Source organism: Gobio gobio (assembly GCF_949357685.1).
Source record: "Gobio gobio genome assembly, chromosome: 1".
NCBI lineage: Eukaryota > Metazoa > Chordata > Actinopteri > Cypriniformes > Gobionidae > Gobio > Gobio gobio.
In genome coordinates, this window is record NC_137097.1 from 39827698 (window position 1) to 39833697 (window position 6000).

At 36.6% G+C, this 6000-nt stretch overlaps 1 long non-coding RNA gene across 1 annotated transcript; it reads left to right on the forward strand.

The window, feature by feature from the left end:
• The first annotated feature begins 1134 nt into the window (after positions 1–1134).
• LOC307136929 lies at positions 1135–2792 on the forward strand. The gene is made up of 3 exons (XR_013817858.1): positions 1135–1213; positions 1328–1387; positions 2670–2792. It is a non-coding gene; the product is annotated as an uncharacterized lncRNA (long non-coding RNA).
• Positions 2793–6000: the final 3208 nt, after the last annotated feature.

The window sequence follows — 6000 nt, forward strand, 5'->3', positions numbered from 1 at the left end:
TGAACGTCATCCAGAAATCTGGCCAATGACAGTGCGCGCCTTCAGTTTGAATTATACACCCGTTGTCGTTGAAGTTGCTCGTGGCTCGCGGGGACGCGACGCGATCGCGGGTTCTAATCTTCAACAGGACGGCTTCTTCTGTCCATTAATTGCATTGCATGGATCATTTTAAACCTGTTAAAATCTTATTTTGGATGAATTTTGATTGTGGGATGTCGACTGAGAGAACAGACTAAGTTTCCAATGGCGGACAGCAGACGGCAGAAGGTAACGTAACTTAAATCCCTTTATATTTTTTCTACTGCTTATCAAGATATAACGTTAGTGCATTATAGTCATATGCTAATCGTGATTAACTTACATATTCTGTTTCTGTGTTTTGTTGTAATATTGTTAAGATAGGGCTGGGTGATATGGCGATCTGATGATACTGGCTATTGTTAGCGATTTTGCTGTAAACGTTAACATTACCTTTTTATATCGCGGAATGGGAATATAGCGTATATAACGCAGCACTGACTTTACTAAAACTTTTTGACATTTTGACAAGGAAACATGCATGAATGTAGAATAATGAACGGGACATGCATGTGTTAAAATAAGCCTCTCTCAGACAGCAGGCGATCCCGAAATCAATTATCTTTCTGTAAAATGCACACAATTATCTCAGAAACCTTGTCATGTGAGGTATTCACTTGATTTAAACAGTCAGTTATGTCTAAAGTAAAGTCAAACAGTTTAAGTTAACTTGGGGAAACCCGGATGCGTGTCATTCTGTGCACCCGTTCTTAAAGGGGCTGCAGCTTTGTCATCATTTTAATAAAACAAAAGAATAGAGAAGACCTTCTACTTCTTTAAGAATCAAGTGATATTAATTAATTGAATATCATACAGTGAAGACTTTTAAAGCAGTATTATTCTGTAGCATTTTAATAAAATATCCATCAAAATAAATATATTGTGATATCGTTATTGTAAAATAAAATTTCTCATGTATGTATAATTATATGGTCATAATGCCCATCCCTACTGTCAGCTAGTTTTAAGATCAAGCTTGTCATAAGATGTAACAGAGCTTTGGAATGAGTAATCTGAGAACACTGTCATGTACACTTGTTCAACAGAGAGGACAGGAAACCACCATACTTGGACTCTGAAGAATTATAGGCAAACCAGGATTTTGGATCTACTGTGAAGTTTTTGTATGGGCCTGGTGAGTATGTTTTGCAAGTCCATGTCCGTAAGTTGATAATTAATATTAATGTTTTATCAAACAAATTAATATTCATTTGTGTGTGTGCATGTTTCTTCCCCCCTCATGATCCAGAAGTTTTGGATCCATGATCCTGAAGAACTTTTACAGATGTTGACCCTGAATGTGTAAAAGGTAATCTTAAAAATGTTGTCATTATTTTAATGTTCTGTTTTTTTCTGTAATGTAGACGCATGCATTTTCTGTGAAGTTGCTTTGAAACAATATCAGGGTTTTTCCTACATTGAAATTTTTTTGCCGGCCGCCAAAACAAATTTTTGTCCCGCCAAAGCCTTATTTGATGAGTTATTGTGATTTATGAGTGATGTAGAATAGATGACTGCTGCACTTGAGTTAACTGAGTGACAGAGAGAACGACCAGTGAGCTCCTCCCGCTCGCACGCTCTCTGTCTTCAAAATAAGCATTCTTAGCTTTCTACTGTTTCACATTTTACGTTAATCAAAATCAAAAGGTCGGAAGACCGAATCCATGTTGCATGTGGCGCTATCAGACGTCTTCCTTTAATTACCGCTGGGTGTGAAATGCGCTCAAAAAACATTGACTGATTCTCTGACCAGCTGACATAAAGCATACTTTAAATAAACAGGAAACAAATCCTATCCGGTTATGAAGTGTTTTCTGTGTCTTGACAAATCTTTCGCGATTTTCTAAAGACGGGATTCACACACAACGCGTCTGCTAATGTCCGATTCGCCACCTAATGACTCCTTTGAACCGAATCATTTTAACGACTGGTTAGAACTGATCTGTCCAACACTGAACTCACGAATTAGTTTAATAATTTACTCAGAACAACACCTGAAATGAGAACACAAGTGTGCTTACCCACTTTAGCAAGAGTGGATAGTAAGAATTATTTTTAATTATCAACAGTCTTTCAGCTTATTTATGTGGACAATGTGTAGTAAAATAAATAGCCTAAAATCATTTAGTTTAGACTGGAGTGAGGTGAACCCAGAACAAATTTGTTGTTAGCTAGCTGATTGTAAATGGCAGAAAATTGGGCTATTTGTTCATTTTTTTAATACTATTTTTTTAATATTGATATGATTACCAAAACAATTATCAGTAAATAGTGTAAAAATGAGGGGGAAAAAACAAACATCAAGGTATCAAAATAAGATAAGCAAAAGTTACAAACTTTCTTTGAATTTATTTCAAATTTATTGTCAGTATTGCGCTTGCAGATCAAGTGGGTAGGGTATTTTTTTTTTTACCGTGCGTATGTGTGTGTATGGATGACCATGTCTGTCAGCCACCACCGAAGACCATTTTTGACCCAGGAAAAACCCTGAATATGTATTGTGAAAAGCGCTATACAAATACATTTTAATTGAATTGTTTTACTTACTTTTATTGGCATTAACTATATATTATTAATGTATTATTTGGCAGGTCGCAAGATGTATTTTATTTTGTGAGACTTTGCTGAGGAAGTATTCTTTGGCTCAGTCTGAAAAGGCCCAGAAAAGAAACACTATGAAGAACATCACACAGAACCGTCAGAGAAAGAGACAGGTAAGTTAAGAAACCGGTTAAGCTTTTTCCCTCCAGAATGTTACTATACTCCTCTCTGAGTTTTAGTGGTTGATTTACTGTCATGTTTTGCAGTTGCTGGAGACCAGGTCCAGGGTTGCACAAACCAACACAGAACCTGTGGAAGACCGCAACTATAGACCTGATGAAGATGAAGATGATGCTGTTGTTGATGGAAGGCCAGTGTGGATGGTTAGGCTAGCTACTACAAACCAGACTAGGCTGACCCACACTACGTGTCACATCACCAGCCCATCATGCCAGTTTGAAAAAATTTTCAAAACTCAAACAACATTGTGTTAGAGTTGGTCACAATTCTTTTATAATTATAATTTTAATATTCAATTGTTCCATTTTATATTGTCTTTATTCCTATGTTTATATACTTATACTTTTATTGGTTCCCATATATAGAACATTTACATATATTTTATATACACTTTTTAATTTATAGATTTCTTTGTCTCGTTTTATATTGTATACTTTGTATGTTAGTAACTTTTTAGATGTCCATGTTGCTTTTGATCTCCACGTTTTGTATTGTTCCTTTTACGTCGCCTTCCTTTAGAAACATTTTGTTCACTTATCTTTTCCCCCATTCATTTTAATGTATGTTTATAATGCTCTTTGTTCTTTTTATTTGGTTATATTGTTTACTTGGAATATTTATGTGTATTTTATATGCACTTTTTTGTCTTATAAATGTATTGTTCTCATTTTATATTGTTTAATTTGTATATTTATTCTTTTCCTTTTTATGTTCACTGTGTATTTTATTCCTTTACATCTCTGTCTTTTAAATGCATTTTATTCATTTTTTTCCCTTTTTGTTTCTTTACCAATTCATTTTAATGTATATTTATGTTCTTTGGACTGTTTATATTTTTACATTTTTTCCTTTACATTTTCATCCCTTTTAAATACATTTAGTTCACTTGTTTTTGTTTCACCATTGTTTTAATGTTTGTTTATAATGCTATTAAGAATGTTTTTTTATTATTATTATACCTTTTTAATAAATATTTCAGACTTTCTCAAATTGTTTTGTGTGTATTTTTCTTTTGGGAGGGAGAGGGGATTATTTTTTATATATTATATATTAATGAGCAAAATCTGCATAGCTGGCCTATAACCAATCAAGTCCCTATGCTACAAAACCTAGCCCACCCTTAGCCTTAGAAGTAACCAATAAAGTCACTTGACTGGGTTTTCAATGCGTCCTGTCCTCCAATAGCAGTCTGGGTTTTGGGAGTGGTTTAAAAAAAACAACCAATCCAGTTTGAGATGAAGGACCAATAGGGGATGGAAGGCAAAGCTGTTTAGAGGTGTGAAAATGTCTCCTGGGAAAAAACTTGATGGGATTATTTGCCATGGCAACAAATGGCTGTAGCATGGGAGTATACGGGCACAACATACATCCGATTTGGTACCATTTCGGATGAATACGGACATATACGGATCCATGGAATTTGACCTATCCGGCCAGTATACTCCTGGATTCTTCCGAATTTCAGCAGTGTATACAGGAGTATCCTGGTCCGGATACACCTTTTTTCATGCAGTGTTGTGGGCAATATTAGCCGATAAAGTGTGCTCGGATCTGCACTTCAAATTCTGACCGGAAATAGTTGACCACCCGGGTGTCTTTGGAATACTCATTTCAACATATTACGATTAGGGATGTAGCCTTCTAATTCTATTTTCAATTAATATTTAGGACAGATAGTATGCGAATTGGGACGCACCGTGGATTTCCTCATTTCTAATGCTTTGCCAGGCCTTTACTGCAGCTGTCATCAATTGTTGTTTGTTCGTGGGTCTTTCTGCCCTTAGTTTTGTCTTCAGCAAGTGAAATACATGCCCGATCGGATTGAGATCAGGTGATTGACTTGGTCATTGCAGAATATTCCACTTCTTTACCTTCAAAAACTCCTGGGTTGCTTTTGAAGTGTGTTTTGGATCATTGTCCATCTGTAGAAGCACCGTCCATTAAGCTTTGCTGCATTTGGCTGAATCTGGGCAGACAGTATATCCCTATGCACTTCAGAATTTACTCAGCTGCTTCTGTCTTCTGTCACATCATCAATAAACACCAGTGACCCGGTGCTACTGGAAGCCCACGCTATCACACTGCCTCCACTGTGTTTTACAGATGATGCTGTATGCTTTGGATCATAAGCTGCTCCGAGCCTTGTCCATACTTTTTTCTTTTCATCATTCAGGTTTCATCCGTCCAAAAAATGCTTTTCCAGAACTGGTCTGGCTTTTTTTTTTTCGATGTTTTCGGCAAAGTCTAAACTGGCCTTTCTATTCTTGAGGCCTTTTCTTTACTATGGAGAGGATCCTGTGATCATCCACCACTGGCCTGTTTCACTTGCATTGAGAGCTCCTTTGACCGCATGATGTGGGTTCACAGCAACAGCTTCCAAATGCAAATGTCACACTTAGAATCAACTCCAGACCTTGTACCTGCTTAATTGATGAAGAAATAACAAAGGAATAGCCCACACTTGTCCATGTCCAATTACTTTTGTTCCCTTGAAAAAGCAGCAGCTGAAATAAAAGAGGGATCAGCATCAGTGGAGGTGTGGAGAGAGAAATAGGAGGAGGAAGAGAGCGCTGCATTTGATCTCAGTGATAAAGCTAGCTGTCAGCGCCGCTGCATGTATGTGCCCTGCATCGACAATGAGGACACGCTTTCTCTCAAACGCTCTGTCACATCTTTGTCACAGAACTTGACCCTTGACTGGTGCTCATTCACACAAATAATTAGGTAGAGTCATGTAACTGGTTTTACATAGCAGGTTGATATCCCGTAAATAGTAGATGATAAAGTGGGCAAATCATGCCTTTGGTTTCATTGATTTAATGCGGTATCACTAAAACCTATTTAGAGCATTTGCATTATTTAATTCCTTTTAAAGCGTGCACATTTGCAGCCGAATGTCTTAAGGGCCATTCACACAGAGTGCGTTTTTGCATGCCAATGTTCTGTTTTTATATATGTAAACTAAGAAAAACTATTTTTGACAAATGGAAAAGGCACTTTCCCACCAAAAGTGAAATTAATAAGCCTCAGGCTAAAGGAAATGCAAATTCACGCCTGTACAGTAGAGGGTGCAACAATAAAAACAAAACAAAACATGAAACTCAAATATTTTGTTTATCTAAACTAAAATCATTTTTGCTT